A 24,701-nucleotide genomic window follows, 5' to 3' on the forward strand; every position below is an offset into this window, starting at 1 on the left:
AACGAAAGTAAAAGAATCCCGGCAGCTCAGCGGAGCTGATCGGGACTATCGCGATAAAATCGCGATCTCCCGATCAGCTTACCGGACGACGGGAGGGACCTCACCTGCCTCTCCTTTGTCCGATCAGCGATCTATTGCTCCATGCCTGCGCAGCAGGCTAGAGCAATAGAGCGCCGGTTACACTGATCAGTGCTTTGTAATGGCAAAGCACTAAACAGTGTATGCAATCCGAAGATTGCATGTTGTAGCCCCCTATGGGTAAAGTGTAAAAAAAAAATGTAATAAAGGTTCATTAAACCCTTCCCTATTAAAAGTTTAAATCACCCCCCTTTTCCCATTTTTAAATAAAATAATGTAATAAAGAATAAAATTAATCATATGTGGTATCGCCGGGTGCGTAAATGTCCGAACTATTAAAATATAATGTTAGCTAAACCACACGGTCGATTGGTGTACACGTAAAAAAATACCAAAGTCCAAAATTGTGCATTTTTGGTCACTTCATATACCATACAAATATTAATAAAAAGCAATCAAAAAGTCCCATCAAAACAAAAATGGTACCTATAAAAACTACAGATGACGGTGCAAAAAATGAGCCCTCATTTCGCCCTGTACACGAAAAAATAAAAAAGTTATAGGGGTCATAAGATGCCAATTTTAAACATACAAATTTTGGTGCATGTAGTTTATAATTTTTTTAAGTATTAAAATAAAATAAAACCTACATAAATTGGGTATCCTTGTAACCGTATAGACCTACAGAATAAAAATAAGCTGTAATTCTTACCAAATATTGCACTGTGTAGAAACGTGAGCCCCCAAAATTTACAAAATGGCTTTTTTTTTTTCACCCCAAAAATTAAAAATTTTTTGGTTTCGCTACAGGTTATATTCTAACATAAGTGATGTCATTGTAAATTACAATTGGCGACGCAAAAAACAAGCCCTTATATAGGTCTGTAGGTGCAAAATTTAAAGAGTTTTGATTTTTAGAAAGGAAGGAGGAAAAAGAGAAAATGCAAAAACCAAAATTTGCTGAGTCCTAAAGGTTTAGAGTCCCTAAAGGGTTAAGGACCAGACCAATTTTATTTTTTCGTGTTTTCGTTTTTCTCTCCTCGCCTACTAAAAACCATAACTCTTTTATATTTTCATCCACAGGCACATATCGGGGCTTGTTTTTTATGTGACCAATTGTACTTTGTAATGAAACCTTTCATTTTTCCATAAAATGTATGGCAAATCCCAAAAAAATTTTTTTTTGGGGGGGGGGGGTGGGAATTTAAATTAAAACCCGCAATTTTCCAGATTTTTGAAGATTTCGTCTTCACACTGCAAACTTTACGATGAAAATGACATGTTTTCTTTATTCTGTGGGATAATACAATTAAAATGATACCCATCTTCATATACAGTACTTTTCTATTATTGTACTGCTTTTAAAAAAATATCAAACTTTTTGTACAAAATCAGTATGTTTAAAATTGCCCTATTTTGACCACCAATTTTTCCATATATGGCATGTGTGAGGGCTCATCTTTTGCGCCGTGATCTGTACTTTTTATTGATACCACATTTTCGTATATAAAACTTTTAAATCACTTTTTATTATCTTTTTTTTTTTTTTTTTTAATAAAATGTGACAAAAAGCAGCAAATTTTTTTTATCACATTTTGGCGGTAAAATGGGAAAAGTGACAATTTATATTTTTATCAAGGGAGGGGATTTTTCACACTTTTTTTAAACTTTTTTTTTTTAACACTTTTTATGTCCCCATAGGGGACTATCTATAGCAATCATTTGATTGCTAATACAGTTCAGTGCTATGCATAGGGCATAGCACTGATCAGTATTACCGGCGATCTTATGCTCTGGTCTTCTCGATCTCCGACGAGAGCAGAGGACCCCTAGAGACAGCCGGAGGCAGGTGAAGGGACCTCTGACAGCCATTTTAGATGATCAGATCCCCGCAGCAGCGCCGAGGACGATCCGATCATCCATTTAAAGACGTGCAATGCTGCAGATGAAGTGATCTGTATTGATATTGGCATCTGAGAGGTTAATGGTGGACACCAGCGTTATAGCAGCCGGGACCTGTCATGCATGATGCAAGCACCACTCTGATGCTTGCAGTCATTTACAGGATGTAAATGTATGTCCTGGTGTGTGAAGTACCTACGCATCAGGATGTACATTTACGTCCGTGGTCGTTAAGGAGTTAAAATCGCTACACAATCATAATAAGCTGTATTCAAATAATGTGCGTGTATTCCTTATAATCATAGGAAGCAGAAAACATTTAAAATTCCAAAAATGAAAAAAATCTACAAGAAATATCCCAAAGAGGTTGCCAACTAATGTTCACATGTAGTATCCTGGTAAGTGTGTTTCAGCTACCGTGTATAACAGTGTCCTGGTGCCTGTGTTCCAGCTACCATGAAGTAGTTGGTGGCTGGAAAACCCTTTCTACCTGCATAGATCTGTATGTGGGAGTACTGTGAGTTAACTTGCAAAAATGGTTAGGGCAAAACCTACCATTAAAAGCATACCAGGCATAACAAGAGTGTAAGTGTTAAATATTTGCATATGCTATGTATCACATGATGCTTTCCAGGCGATTTATATACAGGAACTTCAAGAAGTCTAAAGTTCAGCCTCCACTCCCTAGAGAGGTAGACCAATAAAAGATATTTCCAGTCTGACCCAGTCCAGCAAACTGTGAACATCCAGTCAAGTCTGTTTTTTGCTAGAGTAACATCTCCTAGATCTACCCCTGCTAGGCTTGTTGTTGCTTGTTTGCTGCTGATTGCATTTTATAAAATGTGAATATTTATGGTTTTCTATCATTTTTTACCCAGAGCAGTGTATCTGCATTCACAGCTTTAATGGGATTCAGGTAGAAAATGTTATCTATATTTCCTGCATGCATGTCCTGACATCTTGTGTGTAAGGATAAGATATGGGCACAAAAAGGTTGTGTATTCCATACTGAAAAACTAGCTGCCCTTACATTAAAAAATTTCATGTAGAACAGAGTTTCAACCAGGGCCCGACTGGGACCAAAAATAGGCCCAGGCATTTTAGAATAAGCAGCCCATTTTTTGGTGGAGGTTCGACTGCTAAGACCCCTAACTGATCCCCTCAGTTCAGGTGGCTCTCCAGCCTCAGGCATTATCGGAGTTGTAGTTTTGCTACAGCTGGAGAGCCACAGATTGGGGAACAGTTTAATCCATCATCACTGCGGAATTTACAATTGACTACAGTTCTGATGGGACAGTAAGGAGAATACAGAACGATATCAGTGACCTGAGTGATGTCTTATCTATTGGTCCAGATGCCAGGACTTCATCCAGCTACATCTTCTCTGCAGAATGTGACGTCCAGACATCATTGGCTCCTCACTTTCTAAGTGGATCCTCATCCTCTATATGAAAATAATAATAAATATAACACTTCCAAACACTGTGCCCCCGGAAAAGAACCCTGACACACATTGTACCCATTATAATAATAATGTCACACACTGTACCCATAATACCAATAATACTTATATTGCCACACACTGTACCTGTAATACTAAATGCAGCCACACACTGTACCTGTAATACTAAATACAGCCACACACTGTACCTGTAATACAAAATACTGCCGCATGGAAGCTTTAGTGCTTCCATCTGCTTGCCAGCCTCAAATTTTTCCTCGGCGCCAGGGTAAACAGACATGCATGCCTACGCTGGGCACATCTGCTTCCAGCAGCCAATGCGCCTGTGGCCAGAGAAAGGGTAAGAGCGTCTGGAGCCACAAACTAAGAAAAAAAGTTTTTAAACATTGCGTTGAGGCAGACGGCCCACTGGATGGTCCTGGTTTCAACTAATATAATTATACAGTTGTTTTAAAAGGAAACATAATAGTACCATTAGCAGAGATTAGAAAACCAAAAGAGGTGGCCATTTCAGGCATCCACTGTCACCTATTCCCATTATGATGCTGGTCAGCCACAAAGCTATATAGAGGAGGTCACACAGGTGCAAAATACTACTAAACAACCACTCACATGCCTACTATTCATGAGGGGGGTAGCTGCATAGCATTATAGTTGCACGCAGATAAGGCATACACAGGGTGCCAGTTACATGATAGTGTGTAGTGCACCATACTGGCTTACAACCTATTAGTGATGCCCATATTATTTGATCCGTTGGGTTTCCCAGGATCAAATATGTGATAGTGTTCTTGGTCTCTTGCGTGTCCCTACACTAACACTACAAAAAAAAAAAGTAAACTAAATAACAGTAAATCATTTGATCCAACTTTTCTTGAGTTTTCGTACTTCTTGTCCTATGAGCTTTCCCACTTGAATATTAAGTTTTAGCCTCATACCTGTCAATATTCAGCTTCAGGTTATAGCCCTTTGTTCCATATTTATATAGGTCACTATGTTGTAAAAATTCAGAGCCCAAATGTTGTAAATATTTCACTAGTGTAACATTATATTTAAATATTGTATTTGGATTTTAGCAAATGATTATCTGAGGTTTTTCAAGTGCATGTAAACATAGATGTCAGAGAACACTGGAAAGGTCAGAGCTCTCACAGCTTATTCTCAAATGATGTGTCAAATTCCATGGTTAAATGTAATTATAGAAGATAAGGAAACTAGGTGTTTCTTGGATAAGCTAAATCACTTTGACACTGTCCTATTCGGGCTTCAGGACCATAGACTCAAGTTTAGTTGGTCCACTTTACCTGGGCACTTTATTACCGGTCCTGCACACTTTATTAATTTGACACCTAAGGAACCTGATCAAGTGCTCAGTAATGTCTCATAACCTGTCTTTCATTGTTGAATAAATATCTTCTTGAACCAACTTAACTTGAGGCTTTGGTTTTTGAATCCCAAATAGGACAATGCCAGGCAAAAATTCCCAGTGTGTCTTATTTTTTAAGGGCCAAGGTACGTGCTCTCAAGTCATCCAAGTGCAAGCAAAAAGTGCAAAGTGTGTTCACACAAAAACCGTGTGCAAGGATGCAGTCTATCGCAAGTCCTTCTCCGAAAGGAGAGAGGCCCCAATAAATCAAACTCTTATCCTCCGGGCCAAAAGGCACCTGCAATGCCCCCTGTAGCTTAAGCTACTCTGGGACCAAAAGTGCTCCTGGCGAACAACTAGGTGTTAGCCGGGTTGTCACTAAGGAGCAAGTTAAAACCAGTTTGGCATCACTGCCGAAGCAGGGATACCCGTGGCATGGCAGGTAGTTGAGGAACCTAATGTCCACACAAAGCTCATCTAGACCGGCAGGAGGGACACCCAGAAGGGCTACCACACCCTGACCAATCCTAGTGTATATGAAAAGAACAGAAATGTAGACACAGTGACAAAAGCATAAATAATAAGTAAGTGAATGCGTGCAGCGTAATACTGCCTGGACATCTGGCAGGCTATTTAATTATCGGCTTCATGTGGAGTAGTGGGAATGGTCAAGCAGCTGCAGTCCTATGCAAACAATGCAGTCAGCTTCTGTGATATTGTGAAATTTTGAGATGTGATATTGTTCTGTATGTACACAACATTGTTTGTTAATGTACAATTTATTTCACTGTCAATAAAGTTTATTAAAGAAATAGAATATTGCATTCTACAGCTACTTTGAGAGTAGGTGAGTGCATTTTCATCCACTAAGCACTATATTATATAGTGTTTCTTTGTACATAAAAGCCCTGAGTGTCTTCTAATCAGAGGGTTTAGCCATGTCCCCCATGCCTATTTATAAATAGTGCATAATATCAAGCATAAAGTCATGACATCTTAATTCATAAGCTCTAGCATTAGAATGGTGAGCTGAAAAGATCATTTATATACAACAAGGCTTTGTGATAGTGTACAAGCAACAATAGATCTTTCACAAAGCCTAAACATTGTTATTATTTTTTCAATGTCTTATAAGCATTATTCAGGATTTAAAACAAGAATACAATCCTTACTTACCTTTCTGATCCCACACTAACCCCCTATACAAAGCATTGGGCAGCTTCCCAGTCTTTCTTAAAAGACAACACATGACAACCAATCAGTGACCTCAACGGTCATGTGTCGTACTTCTAGCATAATGGCTCCAATCACTAAGCGGTGTTGCCAGGACTATATGATTGATCCACTGATTGTTTGTGGTGGATACCTGCTTGTAAAGAAAGAACAAGGCGCTGCCTGGAGCTTGTACGATGGATCAGCAAGGTATCAGAGAGGTGAGTAATGATTTTGCTCTGTTGTTTTATTGCTTTTGGGGCCCTTTTAAGTTTAAACACCTGAGTAACCCCTTTACCTGCTTCAGTAATGTCATAACTAAGAAAATAAAATATAACGGAATAAACCTTAATGAAAATTGCAATATTTGAAAATCATTTACTATTTCAGCAACATCACATTTTATATAGTAAGTTATTGATTACAAAACAACTCGTGCCTTGTAGCTGAGGTGGGAAATTATAAAAGATGGTGTTTGTGAATAAAATATCACTTGGTGTGCTAACAGTACTTGCCTGGAAGCTGTTTACTTCTAACATCTCAAGACCCCCTAAGCGATTACATAAGAAGCTAACCCTTCATCTGAGGGATACATTTCAAAATAGAACAAGGAAGCTTTAATATGAAATGGCATAAGTATAATCAGATAAAATGAATGGATAGAAAGGAGACACAGCAATATGTGAATATATAGATGATTCTTAGTCTGATTTGTAAATAGTATAGCCAAGATTTAAAGAAGTCCCTCATATGTGAAACCTTTTAACTGAATAATACACAGAGATCAAATATATCTTAATATATTTATTACCTAGTTAAATTGCATTTTTGTTTTATTTTTTTATTGAACTAAGGGAAGGAAGACATGGGTAAGGATCACTGAATCTACAAATCCTTACATGTGGCATCAACATGAAATATAAATACAAAGGCAACACAGTACATGTCAGAATGTCAGTGGAAGTATCCTAAGTGAACATGAAAAAATAAGATGAAAGCTTTAGTCAGTCTTTAAATGAGTACTTTTTATATGTTGTTACAGATGAAAATTAAAGACCTTTTGTAATATGGTTGTTTAACGACTTAAGGACGCAGGGCGTGAAGGTATGCCCACATTCCCGAGTCCTTAAGGACTCAGGGCATGCCTGTACGTCCTGAGTCCCGCCAATGGGGTTTAAACCGTTCTCAAGAGCGCAGAACGGGTTAAACCCCGTGGATCCCGGTTGCTACGGGCAGCCAAGTCCCAGGGCTAATACCGGGCACTGCCGATTGGCTCGGCATTAACCCTTTAGACGCCACAATCAAAATTGATTGAGGCATCTAAACTTAAAGAAAAACTATCCTGGCAGCTCAGCAGAGCTGATCGGGACTATTGCAACAGAACCGCGATGTCCCGATCAGCTTACTGGACGACGGGAGGGTCCTCACCTGCCTCCTCGTCATCTGATCGGTGACCTACTGCTCCATGCCTGCGCAGCAGGCTAGAGCAGCAGAGTGCCGGTAACACTGATCAATGATAAATGTGAATAAGCCCCCCCAATAAATAAGTTTAAATCACCCCCCTTTTCCTATTTGTTAAATAAAATAATGTAATAAAAAATAATCACATGTGGTGCCGCCTCTTGTGTAAATGTCCAAACTATTAAAATATAAGGTTAGCTAAACCACATGGCCGATGGAGTACACGTAAAAAATACCAAAGTCCAAAATTGTGAATTTTTGGTCACTTCATATACCATAAAAGTATTAATAAAAATCAATCAAAAAGCCCCATCAAAACAAAAATGGTACCGATAAAAACTACAGACCACGGCACAAAAAATAAGCCCTAAAAAAGTTACAGGGGTCAGAAGATGACAATTTTAAAAACACAAATTTTGGTTAATGTAGTTATATATTTTTTTTAAGTAGTAAAATAAATAAAACCTACATACATTGGGTATCCCTGTAACCGTATTGACCTACAGAATGAACATGAGGTATCATTTTTACTCAAAAGTGCACTGTGTAAAAACGGAAGCCCTAAAAAGTTGCAAAATGGCATTTTTTCCCCCCGCAAATATATTTTTTTTGTTTCGCCGCAGATTATGTTATAAAATAAGTAATGTCATTACAAAGTACAATTGGTGATGCAAAAAACAAGCCCTTATATGGGTCTGTAGGTGCAAAAATGAACGCATTATGATTTGTAGAAGATGAAGAGGAAAAAATAAAAGTGCAAAAACAAAGATTGTTTTGAGTTAAAAATGTTTGAATAAAGAAAGAAATATGCTCCTGAAAATCCCACCACTAGAGGTCCCCATACATCCTGGGATGAGAGGATTTCTAACATTGTTGTCACGCACCTGGATGCGGGTGGTCTGGAACAGGATATGGATCCTCTACCTGTGTGGCTGATGACTCGGACCGTAACGGGGAGCGGAGTCTAGGGTGCCGCTGGTCTTCACCAGAGCCTGTCGCAAAGCAGGATGGATTTGCTGTGGCAGTCGGCACCCAGGTCGCTACCCCCAATACGGCTCGACCACACAGGTAACTGGGCAAGGCGAGGTTGAGGACAATGAGACAGAGGCGTAGTCAATGTAGCAGAAGGTCAAGGCAGGCGGCAAAGGTTCGTAGTCAATAAATGTAGCGGAAAGGTCTGGGTACACGGGTATGGCAAACAGGCAATACAGTACGCTTTCTCTCAGGCAAATGGCACTGAAGATCTGGCAGGGGGGTGTGGGAGGTGCAACAACTTTATAATGTGCTGTTCAGGTGCATTACTAATTATGGGAGTACTGGCCCTTTAAATCTCAGAGCACCAGCGTGCACGCACCCTAGGAGACTGGGACACGCTCGCTGGAGCTGAGACACAGTGAAGGAGGCAGCAGAGGATCGAGGTAAGTGACAGGCCGGGACTCGCATGCGGGTGCGTCCTGCGATGCGAATCCCTGCCCCGCCGGGAGCACAGACAGTGCGCTCGTGGCCGACATATGCGGCTGGAGCAAAGGTAGTAACAATTGTGAGCTAATGAAAAGAGGAATTTATTATAAAAATATAGGTGATAGGGCCATACAAATTAGATGTACAGGATAAGGTACTGAGTGACATATTTTTTTTTTATCTTTAAAATGTTTTTTTTGCTTTTGAAAAGTTTTTTGAGCCTTAAAATATGACGATTTTTGGTATTTTTCAACTTTTTTGGGGCTTTAGCAAAAGTTGTAGCAAAAATGTCTATTTTCAGTTGAGATCTAATTTAGGCCATTTGTACGCCAAAACAAATATCTAATTATATATCTAATGCAGGTATAAGGCAGCACACCGAGTAGTGTTCAAATAAAGTGCAGTTTAATGTCCCATATCCAGATACAACGTTCTGGCAGTATCACACTGCCTTTCTCAAGCATAACATTGTGGGTATCAGACTGACTATATATCAGGTCAGCAATCAAAGTGCTCAGCAATTACAATTAACACAAAATGGGTTTGGGTTACAATTAACCCAAAAACAAAAAAGTACAAACTAAAATATTCCTTAACGTGCAAATCTAATTATGTGGTATACGTATTAACATGCCCATGCAAATTATTGTACGTCGGAGAGACGACATTGGACTTCCGGACCCGCCTCAATCAGCACCGGTACTCCATACGTAAAAAACGTGTGGATTTGCCGGTGCCGAAACATTTCACAGAGGCGGGTCATACGGAATCTGATTTGAGGTACACATTAATTGACCATGTTCCGAGTACCAAGAAAGGCGGTGACAGGGAAAGTCGCCTTAAAAAGCGAGAACTTTATTGGATATATGAGTTAGGTACCCTGCGACCATTGGGTCTTAACATTGACTTTACGGTCACCCCAGCCATCTATAATGCGTGAGTGTCCTCCCAGATAGTGGATATCAGCTATTTTTGCTTGTAACATTTTTTTTTTATATATCTTCATTGGTAACTTGTGTTTCTCTTGCCTTTTAGATTGACAATACCATCTTGAGGACGGCTGTGATGACTCACCGAATTATATTACTAATTTACGTTTTTTGATAATGTATTATTGTTATTGAGATTACTTATAATAAATACTGTTGCATTTATATTGCAATTACGTTTATTTTTGACATTTTGTTACATGTCTGGTTGTATATCAGACTTGTACAGTATGCGTCTGATATATATGTGTGTCTGTGCTACACAGCACAGCACACATATTGATATGATATATCAACATAGGATTCTACTTATGTGAACACATATACGTGCACCACATTTTTGATGTGTTGCATGCAGGGATATATGTTATATATTTCATTATGTAGCACATGTCTTCATCCTTTTTTCCACATATACTACAATTTCCTTAACTTACACATTTTCACACATTCTTTTTTTCTTTTTTCTCATTATTTCACTCATTTCTTGCACTCACACATTATTTTTACATTTATTTTTATTTTTGGGTGATGCGAACATGGATACATGTATATGCATCTCCTTATATAACACATTTGTTCAAATTTTTTACATATATCACGATTTTACATATGTATATATTCTTTCATACATTTTTATTACATTTAACACTTTTTCCACATTCACAAATTTTTCTCTTATTTTCCATTCACTCTTTATATCCTCCTTTCAACACTTTCTTACATTCACCTTTATTCTATATTAATTCTATATAATTCACACACATAAGTATACTTAATTATGCTATAACACCTTAGCTACAGTTCATTCCCTTATTCAAGATGTCCGCTCGTGGCCTGTACTGTCATTGCGCACGCGCGCGTCCCGGACATACTGCCGGGACTTGCGTGTTGCTAACGCATGCGCAGAACGGTATACGAGTTGTCATCACATGATCTACAGATACCGACACGCCGATCACATGACACTAATGCCGCGCGCGAGTGATGTGTTTTTGGCGTCCGGAAGTCGCTACGGCGGCATAGATTCATGTATCTTCTATTGAATGTCGCTACTACACCATGGTGAGTCATGACAGTCCGCCCCCTCAATCATGTTTTTAATGTATGCACCTGCACTAATTAATGAAATATGGCACTTTGCAGTATGTACATGCACTGAAATGGTTTTATTATATCTATACTATGTATGGCACTTTATTATGTATATTTCTGTATTTGATTTTTTTATATTTTGGAGTAATTTTAACTTATGTTTGATAATTTTGTGTTAATTGTAATTGCTGAGCACTTTGATTGCTGACCTGATATATAGTCAGTCGGATACCCACAATGTTATGCTTGAGAAAGGCAGTGTGATACTGCCGAAACGTTGTATCTGGATATGGGACATTAAACTGCACTTTATTTGAACACTACTCGGTGTGCTGCCTTATACCTGCATTGGATACCTACCTGTACAGTCTGCGACTGGGACTTTTAGAAACTTGGCTTGCACCCACTTGCTGTGTGACTACTCTGGCCGTGTTGTCTCCGCATCTCTTGTGTAATTATATATCTAAATATGTAAGGGAATGAATAAAAGGGCATTCCAATTTATTTTTGTCGCAATAAGAATCACAGCTGTAAAATAAAACTTGCGTGAACAAATTCAATATAATCCGATAGGAAGAAATGTCTGGTTTTGGGGCCATTTTTGGGATATAAAAAACAAGTCCAAATTACTGTGTGTCTGTCTTATAGACAGAGTCCATTACTAAGCCGGGCTTAGCGTTAGCCACAAAAACAGCTAGCGCTAACCCCCAATTTTTACCCCGGTACCCAACGCCACAGGGGTGCCTGAAAGAGCCGGTACCAACAGGCCCGGAGTGTCAAAAATGGCGCTCCTGGGCCTAGGCGGTAACAGGCTGGCATTATTTAGGCTTGGGAGGGCCAGTAACAATGGTCCTTGCCCACCCTGGTAACGTCAGGCTGTTACTGTTTGGTTGGTATTTGACTGAGAATAAAAATAGGGGGGACCCTATGCGTTTTTTTTTATATTTACCGTATTTATTGGCGTACAACACGCACTTTTTAGGCTAAAATTTTTAGCCTAAAGTCTATGTGCGTGTTATACGTCGATACACCCCCAGGAAAGGCAGGGGGAGAGAGGCCGTCGCTGCCCGCTTCTCTCCCTCTGCCTTTCCTGGGGTCTAGAGCGCTGCTGCTGGCCCTTCTCTCCCGTTGGCTATCGGCACCGCTGCCCGTTCTGTCCCCCTGACTATCGTGCCGGCGCCCCATTGCCGATAGCCAGGGGGAGAGAAGCGGCGCCGACAGCCAGGGGGAGAGAAAGGGCAGTGGCACCCATTGCCAGCGCCGCTGCCCCGTTGCCTCCCCCCATCCCCGGTGGCATAATTACCTGGGTCCGCGCTGCTGCAGGCCTACGGCGTGCGTCTCCGGCGTCGTTGCTATGAGCTGCACGGCGCGGCGCATGACGTCAGTGCGCCGCGCCGCGCATAGCAACGACGCAGCGGACGCGTGCCGGAGGCCTGCAGCAGCGCCGATAGCCAGGGGGAAAGAAGGGCCGGCAGCAGGGCTCTAGACCCCAGGAAAGGCAGGGGGAGAGAAGCGGGCAGCGACGGCCTCTCTCCCCCTGCCTTTCCTGGGGGTGTATCGGGGTATACACGCGCACACACGCACCCTCATTTTACCATGGATATTTGGGTAAAAAACTTTTTTTACCCAAATATCCTTGGTAAAATGAGGGTGCGTGTTATAGGCTGGTGCGTGGTATACCCCGATAAATAGGGTAATTAAATATTTAAAAAAAAAACACATAGGGTCCCCCCTATTTTATTCTCAGCCAAATACCAACCAAACAGTAACAGTCTGATGTTATCAGGATGTTTAGGACCATTGTTACTGGCCCTCCCCAGCCTAAATAATGTACCAGCCTGTTACCGCCTAGGCCCAGAAGCGCCATTTTTGACGCTCTGGGCCTGTTGGCACCGGCTCTTTCCGGCACCCCAGTGGTGTTGGTTACCGGGGTAATAATTGGGGGTTAGCGCTAGCTGTTTTTGTGGCTAACGCTAAGCCCGGCTTAGTAATGGACTCTGTCTGTAAGACAGCTTCCACTACTAAGCCTGTCCAGTAAGTAAAAAAAAAAAACACAACAGGTTTAAAAAAAAATGTATTGCAAAAAAACACTCCCCCACAAGCCCTCGTTAACCATTTTATTAACATCAAGTAAAGAAAAACCCTGGTCGTCGAAGTAGTCCACCGAATCCGAAGGAGTCCACAGGATACACGGATCTGTAGAAGAAGTAACAAAAAAAAAGTGAGTAAGTACATTTAGGGAGAAAAAACTGTTTAAAAAAATGTATAAACGCACAGACACACACACACACAAACACATATATATATATATATATATATATATATATATATATATATACATTTTTTTTCAAAGCTGCAAAGTGGCGTTCTGTAGTCATTATTTGGTTTTTGCTTATGTGTGCAAAAAAATTGTATTTAAAAGTGATTTCTTGGTTTTTGCTCATGTAAGCCAAATTTATCAACCCCCTGTGATAGTATGATAAATATGTCATACATAAGCAAAAAAATAGCAAGAAAAAAATGACTACAGAACTTGCTTACCAAAGCAACGATGATAAATGTCCCTGATAGAGTTCAACACACCAGAGAGGAAAACAGATAAGTCTGAACATACTCCAGCACAAAACAGGAATGAGCTTAATACCCTAGAAAAACTTCCGGTAGACACAAGAATAAGAATACCAGAGTCCCCACAGACAGGGGAAGAGGGTTACAGACTCATGGAGGCTGACGATCAGTATAACGATCCCACAGTTCCCAAACAGAGAGAAAGAGTGGTATAGTATTATTCATGGAAGCAGTCAGGGACTCAAGGGATCTGATCCCCCGGACTCTGGCCAAAAGCTCATTCTCTGTCGGTGGAAGCGTCTGCTTCCAGTGTTTAGCAATCAGCGTCTTGGCCGCCAAAACTATGTGCATAAAAAGTCTAAAAGTTTTTTTGGTGAGGACTCTAGGAGACAAGTGAAGAAGGTATACCAGGGGATCAAGGGGAACAGAGACCCAAATTCACTGAAATTGGAAAGGATAAATGATAGTAGTTAGAGCTATTAGGACAAGAATTCACAGAAGTGGACAAGTTAGCTCATGTAAAAACTTAACTTTTAATATAATAAGAGATAAGATAAATTGTCCTCAAAATGATAATAGAGAAAATATAAACAGATGTAGGTGCAAGGGAAAAGAGAGCTCTGGTAAACAGATAAGAGCTCAAATACCCTAACCTATCAAAAATATATGTATCCTACAAAACACAGCCCGTGCAATAAACAGCAGGGGTGTATCAATCCCGACGCGTTTCCCCCCCCCCCTCCAATGCTAATGATGTGGAAAAATATGGGATTCCTCAGGGGATATAGAATGTGTGAGAAATTAATATAATATAAACAGATATAGCTGGTAAATAGTGGCTGCCAGCTAACAAATTAGATGCACGGTCCAATAAGGACCACTCACTCAGACCCAATGGTGAAGTCCTTCGCATAGATTAGTAGCAGAGTAGCCTGTAGATGAAAGTCGGATCCCTAATGGCAGCCCAGCAGAGACCCCCAGCACTGATGAACAGAGATCCCCAGCACTGATGTCAAAAGATGAGCCACCTTCCTCCAACATCCCGCTATGAGTGGGCAAGACCAAAAAATATGAAATATAGACCCAATCCCCACCCCGCAGAACCAGCATTGCGGGGGGATAGAAGGATTCCACCTGATAAGTAGTTCAGGTGTATGGTACCACCCCATGAGCATTTTGTACTGGGTTTCCTTATAGGCCCACTCCCAAATCACCCGCCACTGTGGAATAGTAATACTAGTATTCAAATCCTCCTCCCAGCGGCCCATATAATGATGCGTGGGGTCAGTGCCACCCAAAGGAGAATTAAGAATGGAGTAAATAGCTGAAAGGAGGCCCTTTACCTGTGGCCCCTGGCGGCACAGTTGCTCAAAGCCCGTAGGCCGAGAAACAACTGTTCCACAAAACCTACTTGGGGAATGAATCCCCTCAGGATAAACCCTGACTAGAAATCCCCCATAAAAAATAACTTTTAATTACGCTCATTAAAATAGTGTCCAAACTAGTATGTTGCACATCTATTGCTTCTAATTAGCAGTGGTGTTTAAAATTATCAGTGCTGTATCCAGTTAAATCCTATAATATCATGAAAATGTCTGCCATGCAGACTATTAGTTTATCGTTACTATCTAGTGTACCACGGTGCCGTGCTGTAGCTTGGGCACTCGGTGTACTAACTAGAAAAGGTCTCTGGTACAGTCTGTGATTAAAACATTAATCCTCTCTTCTAAACGTTTTCGCCATTCTGAATGGCTTTCTCAAAGAAATGAGGCATGCCAATATAGAATACATGATACATCTGAAAAATAGTCATCAAGGAGAAAAATGGTAAATTAGAGATAAGTCCTGTAATCAAGGCAGCTCATGGGAGAACCATTTTCATAAGTTCCACCAGAACAGCGAGACACGACGGTCTCTGGGTACGGCAATGAAAACAGCAGTAAAGAGAGTCCCATCATGGCGGTAAAGAGGGTAGGCCCGGTCGGCCAGGGGGAACAGGGGAGCGCTTTGAGCCTGACCGCCGATTGCGGACCGGCTGCCACACCGGGGGAAGAGGGGGAGGAGGGGGAGACAGGCCTCAGTCCACATCTGAGGTACAGGAACTTCCAAGGTCAAGCAAAAAGCAGGGAGGTCCGAATAGGACTGCAGCATAGCAGAGGGTCCATCCTTTCGAGCAGAGAGGGGGCGAACAGAAAGTTCTATCTGTAGGCTACTTGGTTGCTTCATAGGGTTGCAAGAAGAGGCTGAAGCATCCGTCTCTTCCTGAGAGTAATTCAGGAGAGGTCTTGAAAGAGCTGTATAGGGGCACCATCAAAGTCAAAGTTCCTCAGGTTGCGAGCTTTTGCCATGATAGCCTCTTTCAGCTGGAAGTCATGGACGCAACACACAACATCCCGCGGCACACCAGTAGAAGACTTAGGCTGGAGGGCCCAATGGGCATGATCCAGCTTTATTCTATGTGTAGTGGGCTCCCTTAGTATGGTGTTAAAGATAGTCTCCAGGGTCACCTGAAGGTCCTCATCCCTCGTCGCCTCTGGGAGACGACGCACCCTAATGATATTACGTTTCCCCCGATTGTCCAGATCTTCAACAATGGTTATGGAGGTCAGTGAGGAAGGTAGACTGAGCAGTCAGATTAAGCCTGTAGCTGTGATGGCACAGTGCGAGAATAATGTGACATCATAAAGGAATAATGCATACCATAATGTCACAGTAAAAAGGATAATCAGTTTAGAGAATTTCTTAAGTCATGGGCATCGCTAGCAATGGATTATGACTTCCAGACCGGTAGAGCATGTTGCTGTTAGCTCCTTGTATCACTTTTCACTGTGATAATGTGGTGGCCACTGGAAAGTGTAGTCTCACTCCTATTCTTTGCATGAGTTGGTAGCAGATGGACCTGCTGTATTTTGACACAAATTCCAAGCACAATCTAGCATAAAAATGTATCTTATTTTCATGGAGGACTCCGCAGAAAGAATAAACATATTTATTTTTTCAGCCATATCCTTTCAAAAATGCATTGCCATCTTTGAAGATGGCACAGTTTCCGAGTGGTCCTTTTTTCAGGCCGATATTAACCTGTTAAGGACCCAGGGTGTACCTGTATGTCCTGAATCTGCTCCCGTTCTATAACGGGGGGCCACGGCGTGGCCCCGCTTCATAGCGGGTCGGGCCCAGCCTCTAACAACGGCTGGGACCTGTGGCTAATAGCGGTCGCGGTGCCGAGCGCTATTAACCGGCATGGTTTCACTTTCATTTTAGGCGCGACGTTCAACTTTGAACGCCGCGTCTAAAATGAAAGTGAAACCATGCCGGTTAGCTCAGGGAGCTGTTCGGGATCGCCGCTGCGAAATTGCGACATCCCGAACAGCTTACATGACAGCCGGAGGATCCCTACGTGCCTCCTCGCTGTCCGATCGCCGAATGAATGCTCAGTGCCTGAGATCCAGGCATGAGCAGTCAAGCGGCAGAATCATCGATCAATGGTTTCTTATGAGAAACCACTGATCAATGTAAAAGATCAGTGTGTGCAGTGTTATAAGTCCCTATGGGAGCTATAACACTGCAAAAAAAATAAAAATGAATAAAGATCATTTAACCCCTCCCCTAATAAAAGTTTGAATCAGCCCCCCTTTTCCCATAAAAAAACTGTGTAAATAAAAATAAAAATAAACATATGTGGTATCGCCGCGTGCGGAAATGTCCGAATTATAAAAATATATTGTTAATTAAACTGCACGGTTTGGCGTACAAGCAAAACAATTCCAAAGTCCAAAATAGTGCGATAAATAAGTCCTATTAATGCAAAAATGGTACCGCTAAAAACTTCAGATCACGGCGCAAAAAATTAGCCCACATACTGCCCCATATGCGGAAAAATAAAAAAGTTATAGGGGTCAGAAGATGACAATTTTAAACGTATACATTTTCCTGCATGTAGTTTTGATTTTTTACAGAAGTACGACAAAATCAAACCTACATAAGTAGGGTATCATTTTAACTGTATGGACCTACAGAATAAAGAAAAGGTGTCATTTTTACCGAAAAATTTACTGTGTAGAAACGAAAGCCCCCAAAAGTTACAAAATGGCGTTTTTTTTCAATTTTGTCTCACAATGATTTTTTTTCCATTTTGCTGTAGATTTTTGGGAAAAATGACTGACGTCATTACAAAGTAGAATTGGTGGCGCAAAGAATTAGCCATCATATGGATTTTTAGGTGAAAAATTGAAAGAGTTATGATTTTTTAAAGGTAAGGAGGAAAAAATCTAAATGCAAAAAACGGAAAAAACCCGGGTCCTTAAGGGGTTAAGTGAATTGGCCTTAAGATACACTATAGGAAGCAGTCTAAGAAGTAAGGACATTACTGGGACCATGTGCTGTGGTCCAATAAGACCAAGATAAACTTGTTTGGCTCAAATGGTGTCAAATGTGTATGGTGACAACCAGGGGAGGAGTACAAAGACAAATGTGCCTACAGTGCCGCATGGTGGTGGGAGTGACATTGTCTGAGCCTGCATGAGTGCTGCTGGCACTGTGGCGCTACAGTTCACCTGCTCTCCATTTGCACCTGAGACCTTGTAACACTAACGAGTCACATGACACCGGGGAATGAAAATGGCTAACTGGGCACAATTTGGACATTTCCACTTAGGGGGTGTACACACTTTTGTTGCCAAGGTTCAGACATTAAAGGGGTACTCTGCTGCTCAGTGTATGGAACAAACTGTTCCGAACACTGGAGCCGGGAGCTTGTGACTTCAGAGCCCTGCCCTCTCATGCCGTCAAGCCCCTCACCCTCAATGCAAGTCCATGGGAGGGGGCGTGACATCCGTCACTCCCCCTCCCATAGACTTGCATTGAGGGGGTAGGGCGTCATGAGGGGTCAGGGCTATGACATCACAAGCTCCCAGCGCTGGCTCCAGCGTTCGGAACAGTTTGTTCCAAATGCTGAGCAGTGGAGTACCCCTTTAATGGCTGTGTGTTGAGTTATTATAAGGGGACAGTAACACTAAACACTGTTATACAGGATGTGCACTGACTACTTTACATAGAGTGTAATTTCTTCTTCATTATTTAAAAAATGTGAGGGGTGGACTCACTTATGAGAGATACTGTATGTCTGTTTTCAAATCAATCTTTATGTTACTATGGATTTACCTGAATGTCACATATATTTAAGCTGATAAAAATAGGCCAATTTTAGTTGTATACAATTAAATTAGAATAAAATACTGGAAATACAGCCACTCAAATGTAATATAAGAGGATTACCGTTTCTATACCAAGAATACAAAAAAAGTGCACTTGAGACCCTTGTTTACATCCAATATTGATAAAAGAAAGAATGCCATTACTTATGTATGAATGAGGGAAGAAAATATTGCTGGCAAAGTAAACAGCATGGCCCCTGCAATTCAAATCTATAAATATTTTGTTTGTCTAAATAACTGGAAATGACTGTGTGATTTATGGAATCTAATGGGATCTTTGGTGCTTGCATAAGATCCATTTTTTATCATAAAAGCAGTTTGAAGATCCACTACATTATCTCCCATTCTGCAACTTAGAAACATAGAGGGGGTCATAGCAGGGGCGGACATATCACATGTGCAACATGTTCAACTGCACAGGGGCCCAGCGTGAGAGGGGCCCCGTCGGCGGCAGGCCCCCTCTCATGCTGGGCCGGCCATACCATGGTACCTGAATGATGCAGGCGCCGCGGCATTTGTATCTCTTGTGTCCCGACGCTAATAGCTACTTACATCTGCCTGCGGGTCACGGGATGCAGGTACTTCCTGGCGGAGGTGCACGCAGTGACATCATTGCAAGCGCAGCGCTACGCCGACTTCCTGCGCGGCACATGCGGTGACGTGTACATATCACTTATTGCGCGCACCTCCATGAAGTCCTCGCATCCCGACCCGCCTGCAGATGTAAGTATGCTGCTCTAAATATCTGCTGCCTAAAGGGGATCTAAAGCTATGCTGCCTAAAGGGTGGCTCTAAATCTATGCTGTAGATATAGGTCCCCCCTTTAGGCAGCATAGATTTAGATCCCCCTTTAGGCAGCATAGCCTAAAGGGGGGATCTAAATCTATGCTGCCTAAAGGGGGGCTATAAATCTATGCTGCTTAAAGGGGGGGTTCTAAATCTATGCTGTCTAAAGGGGGCTCTAAATCTATGCTGCCTAAAGGGGGGCTCTAAAACTATGTTGCCTAAAGGGGGGCTCTAAATATATGCTGCCTAAATGGGGGCTCTAAATATATGCTGCCTAAAGGGGGATCTAAATCTATGCTGCCTAAAGGGGGGCTCTAAATCTATGCTGCCTAAAGGGGGGCTCTAAATCTATGCTGCCTAAAGGGGGGCTCTAATACTATGCTGCCTAAAGGGGGGCTCTAAATCTATGCTGCCTAAAGGGGGGCTCTAATACTATGCTGCCTAAAGGGGGGCTCTAAATCTATGCTGTAGATATAGGGCCCCCCTTTAGGCAGCATAGATTTAGATCTCCCCTTTAGGCAGCATAGATTTAGAGCCCCCCTTTAGGCTGCATAGATTTAGATCCCCCTTTAGGAAGCATAGATTTAGAGCCCCCCTTTAGGCAGCATAGCTTAAAGGGGGCTCTAAATCTATGCTGCCTAAAGGGGGGGGCTCTAAATCTATGCTGCCTAAAGGGGGGCTCTAAATCTATGCTGCCTAAAGGGGGGCTCTAAATCTATGCAGTAGATATATGGCCCCCCTTAAGGCAGCATAGATTTAGATCCCCCATTTAGGCAGCAAAGATTTAGATCCCCCTTTAGGCAGCAGAGCCTAAAGGGGGGATCTAAATCTATGCTGCCTAAAGGGGGGGGGTCTAAATCTATGCTTCTTAAAGGGGGATCTAAATCTATGCTGCCTAAAGGGGGCTCTAAATCTATGCTGCCTAAAGGGGGGCTCTAAATCTATGCTGCCTAAAACGGGGCTCTAAATCTATGCTGCCTAAAGGGGGGCTCTAAATCTATGCCGCCTAAAGGGGGTATCTAAAACTATGCTGCCTAAAGGGGGGGGGGGGGCTCTAAATCTATGCTGCCTAAAGGGGGGCTCTAAATATATGCTGCCTAAAGGGGGGCTCTAAAACTATGCTGCCTGAAGGGGGGCTCTAAATCTATGCAGTAGATATAGGGCCCCCCTTAAGGCAGCATAGATTTAGATCCCCCATTTAGGCAGCAAAGATTTAGATCCCCCTTTAGGCAGCAGAGCCTAAAGGGGGGATCTAAATCTATGCTGCCTAAAGGGGGGGGGGTCTAAATCTATGCTTCTTAAAGGGGGATCTAAATCTATGCTGCCTAAAGGGGGCTCTAAATCTATGCTGCCTAAAGGGGGGCTCTAAATCTATGCTGCCTAAAACGGGGCTCTAAATCTATGCTGCCTAAAGGGGGGCTCTAAATCTATGCCGCCTAAAGGGGGGCTCTAAAACTATGCTGCCTAAAGGGGGGGGGCTCTAAATCTATGCTGCCTAAAGGGGGGCTCTAAATATATGCTGCCTAAAGGGGGGCTCTAAAACTATGCTGCCTGAAGGGGGGCTCTAAATCTATGCAGTAGATATAGGGACCCCCTTTAGGCAGCATAGATTTAGGTCCCCCAGATAGATTTGGAGCCCCCCCCCTTTAGGCAGCATAGATTTAAATCTATGCTGCCTAAAGGGGGGCTCTAAATCTATGCTACCTAATGGGGGATCTAAAGCTATGCTGCCTAAAGGGGGGCTTTAAATCTATGCTACCTAATGGGGGATCTAAATCTATGCTGCCTAAAGGGGATCTAAATATATGCTGCCTAAAGGGGGGCTCCAAATCTATGCTGTAGATATAGGGCCCCCCTTTAGGCAGCATAGATTTAGAGCCCCCCTTTAGGCAGCATAGATTTAGAGCACCCTTTAGGAAGCATAGCTTAAAGGGGGGCTCTAAATCTATGCTGCCTAAAGGGGGGGGGCTCTAAATCTATGCTGCCTAAAGGGGGGCTCTAAAACTATGCTGCCTGAAGGGGGGCTCTAAATCTATGCAGTAGATATAGGGCCCCCCTTTAGGCAGCATAGATTTAGATCCCCCCTTTAGGCAGCATAGATTTAGATCCCCTTTAGGCAGCAGAGTCTAAAGGGGGGATCTAAATCTATGCTGCCTAAAGGGGGGGGGGGCTCCAAATCTATCTGGGGGATCTAAATCTATGCTGCCTAAAGGGGGGCTCTAAATCTATGCTACCTAATGGGGGATCTAAAGCTATGCTGCCTAAAGGGGGGCTTTAAATCTATGCTACCTAATGGGGATCTAAATCTATGCTGCCTAAAGGGGATCTAAATATATGCTGCCTAAAGGGGGGCTCCAAATCTATGCTGTAGATATAGGGCCCCCCTTTAGGCAGCATAGATTTAGAGCCCCCCTTTAGGCAGCATAGATTTAGAGCACCCTTTAGGAAGCATAGCTTAAAGGGGGTCTCTATATCTATGCTGCCTAAAGGGGGGGGCTCTAAATCTATGCTGCCTAAAGGGGGGGCTCTAAAACTATGCTGCCTGAAGGGGGGCTCTAAATCTATGCAGTAGATATAGGGCCCCCCTTTAGGCAGCATAGATTTAGATCCCCCCTTTAGGCAGCATAGATTTAGACCCCCCTTTAGGCAGCAGAGCCTAAATGGGGATCTAAATCTATGCTGCCTAAAGGGGGGGGGGGGCTCCAAATCTATCTGGGGGATCTAAATCTATGCTGCCTAAAGGGGGGCTCTAAATCTATGCTACCTAATGGGGATCTAAATCTATGCTGCCTAAAGGGGGCTCTAAATCTATGCTGCCTAAAGGAGGGCTCTAAATCTATGCTGCCTAAAGGGGGCTCTAAATCTATGCTGCCTAAAAGGGGGCTCTAAAACTATGCTTCCTAAAGGGGGGCTCTAAATCTATGCTGCCTAAAGGGGGGCTCTAAATCTATGCTGCCTTAAAGGGGGCTCTAAATCTATGCTGCCTAAAGGGGATCTAAATCTATGCTGCCATAAAGAGGGGCTCTAAATCTATGCTGCGCAAAGGGGGGATCCAAATCTATGCTGCCTAAGGGGGATCTAAATATATGCTGCCTAAAGGGGGCTCCAAATCTATGCTGCCTAATATGGAGTAACTATGCTACATAATGTGGGGTAACTGCTACCTAATGTGGGGAAACTGCTGCCTACCTAATGCAGATTAATTTGACTAAGGGGCATGAAGATTCACCGCTGTACGTGAAACGGCTGCAGTCACCCGCCTGGTGAAACTATCCTGCCTGCCTCACTCTGGTCCTTGAGCCTGTGGATTTTACTTTGTCTACAATAAAGCTACAGGTTTTATCCTGAAGGGTGAGTGCACCAATTTTCTATTTCTTCTATCCACGGTTATATGAACTCTGCATATCATGTGGCACCGCTTGGATCAGTGTAGCCGCATACCCATTAGCCAGATTGCTGTTTCTTGATTGAACTATTTGTTCCTTTGGCAGATTAATGTGAGTTGCAGTGCAATTTTATGGTAATTTTTTAAATGTATTTATGACATTTTTTTTTTGGGGGGGGGGGGGGCAGAATTTCACTCTTGGACCCAGGCAGCACAATGTTTTTGGCCAGCCCTGTCCCCTTCTGGAAGCGCTCACAAATATGCAAGAGAGGCAGTGGAGAGAAGCTCTACTTACCCCTCCTGCGTCCGCCTCCTCCCTGGTCTCCTCCAGACTGACTGTGTAAAGCGCGCGCTATGACCTGAAGCTGTACGCAGTCAGGTCATGTGACTGTGCAGTCTGATATGAGGTCTGATAGGACTGTCTGTCACTGTCTCAGGACAGTGATATGTGGGGCCTGAATGAGCCTGAAATACCACTATAAAATTGCTAAACACAGGTCTTACTTCTCTTTTATGTTAACTTCACTATGATTTGTGTCAGCACCCTTTGCTATCATTTCATAGAGCTGGGGCTACTAAGTGACAAGGTACACACTGAATAATAATTACAACAAGCATCTCTTTTTACAAACTATGCATTCTTTTCCTTTTATTTGTAGACTATTGATCAAGCCAGCTCTGCCCCTCTGGAATACAGCCAGTGATAACAGACCAGTGAGTGATAACATTGCATCTTGGCTTTTTCAAGGAAAACTGTCATCAGTGTCACCTGCACTAACCTGTGGGTACCGACAGGTAGTGCAGGTGACACTGATGACGATGGTACTCACCTTGTCCCGGTCCGGCCGAGGGTTCTCCTGTAATCCTCTTCAGAGTCTTCGCTCCGGGAACTGTCTTGGGGCTCGGGCAGAGCTTAATGATGTCACTATGCTCCACCCAAGCCACTGTAGAAACAGCGGCAGCTTGGGCCACAGGCTAAGCATAGTGACGTCATTAAGCTCCGCCCGAGCCCAAGCTGGTTCCTGGAATTAAGCTACCGAAGAGGATTACAGGAGATCCCTCTGCCGGACAGGGAAAGGTAAGTACCGTTGTCACCAGTGTCACCTGCACCTGTCAGTAGCAACAGGTTAGTGCAAGTGACACTGATGACAGATTTCATTTAATTCAAGGGCTATTTCCGTATGACATACTAGTGATTAATCTGTAGAGTGGTTCATCAACCGTATATCAGTGGGAGTCTATGGCCCTCATTTACTAATAGGATTCCTACTCTTTCTGTCTGAGGCAGAAAAACGACAGAATCAGAATCACTAAAAAATACAAAAAAATACAAAATGGGTATGGTTTCGGGAAAAGGGGCGTGTTCCCTACATTTCATCCAAAATCACTTGTCTTTTCTGAAAACCACTCTGAAAATTATGTGAATTTTCTGGAAAGAAAACCCTACACTTTAAAGCTTGTATAAAGTTTCAAAAAGCCAAGTAAATTAGTAAATACCATGGAAAAAAAGGTTGGAGCAAAAATAAAACACAAACCGACACTCCACTACTAGTAAATGAGGGCCTGTGTCTAAAAATAAGCTGTTCAGAAGTAGAACTAGAAGTTCTTAGTTCCTATGTAACAGAATGGTATCTGGGCTACACTAGCCATGGGCATCCATTACACATTGTGTTGACCTATGAACTTCCAGATATTTTCAATGTGTGCCAGATAAGAACCC

The sequence above is a fragment of the Hyla sarda genome, chromosome 5, assembly GCF_029499605.1.
Source record: "Hyla sarda isolate aHylSar1 chromosome 5, aHylSar1.hap1, whole genome shotgun sequence".
Lineage (NCBI taxonomy): Eukaryota > Metazoa > Chordata > Amphibia > Anura > Hylidae > Hyla > Hyla sarda.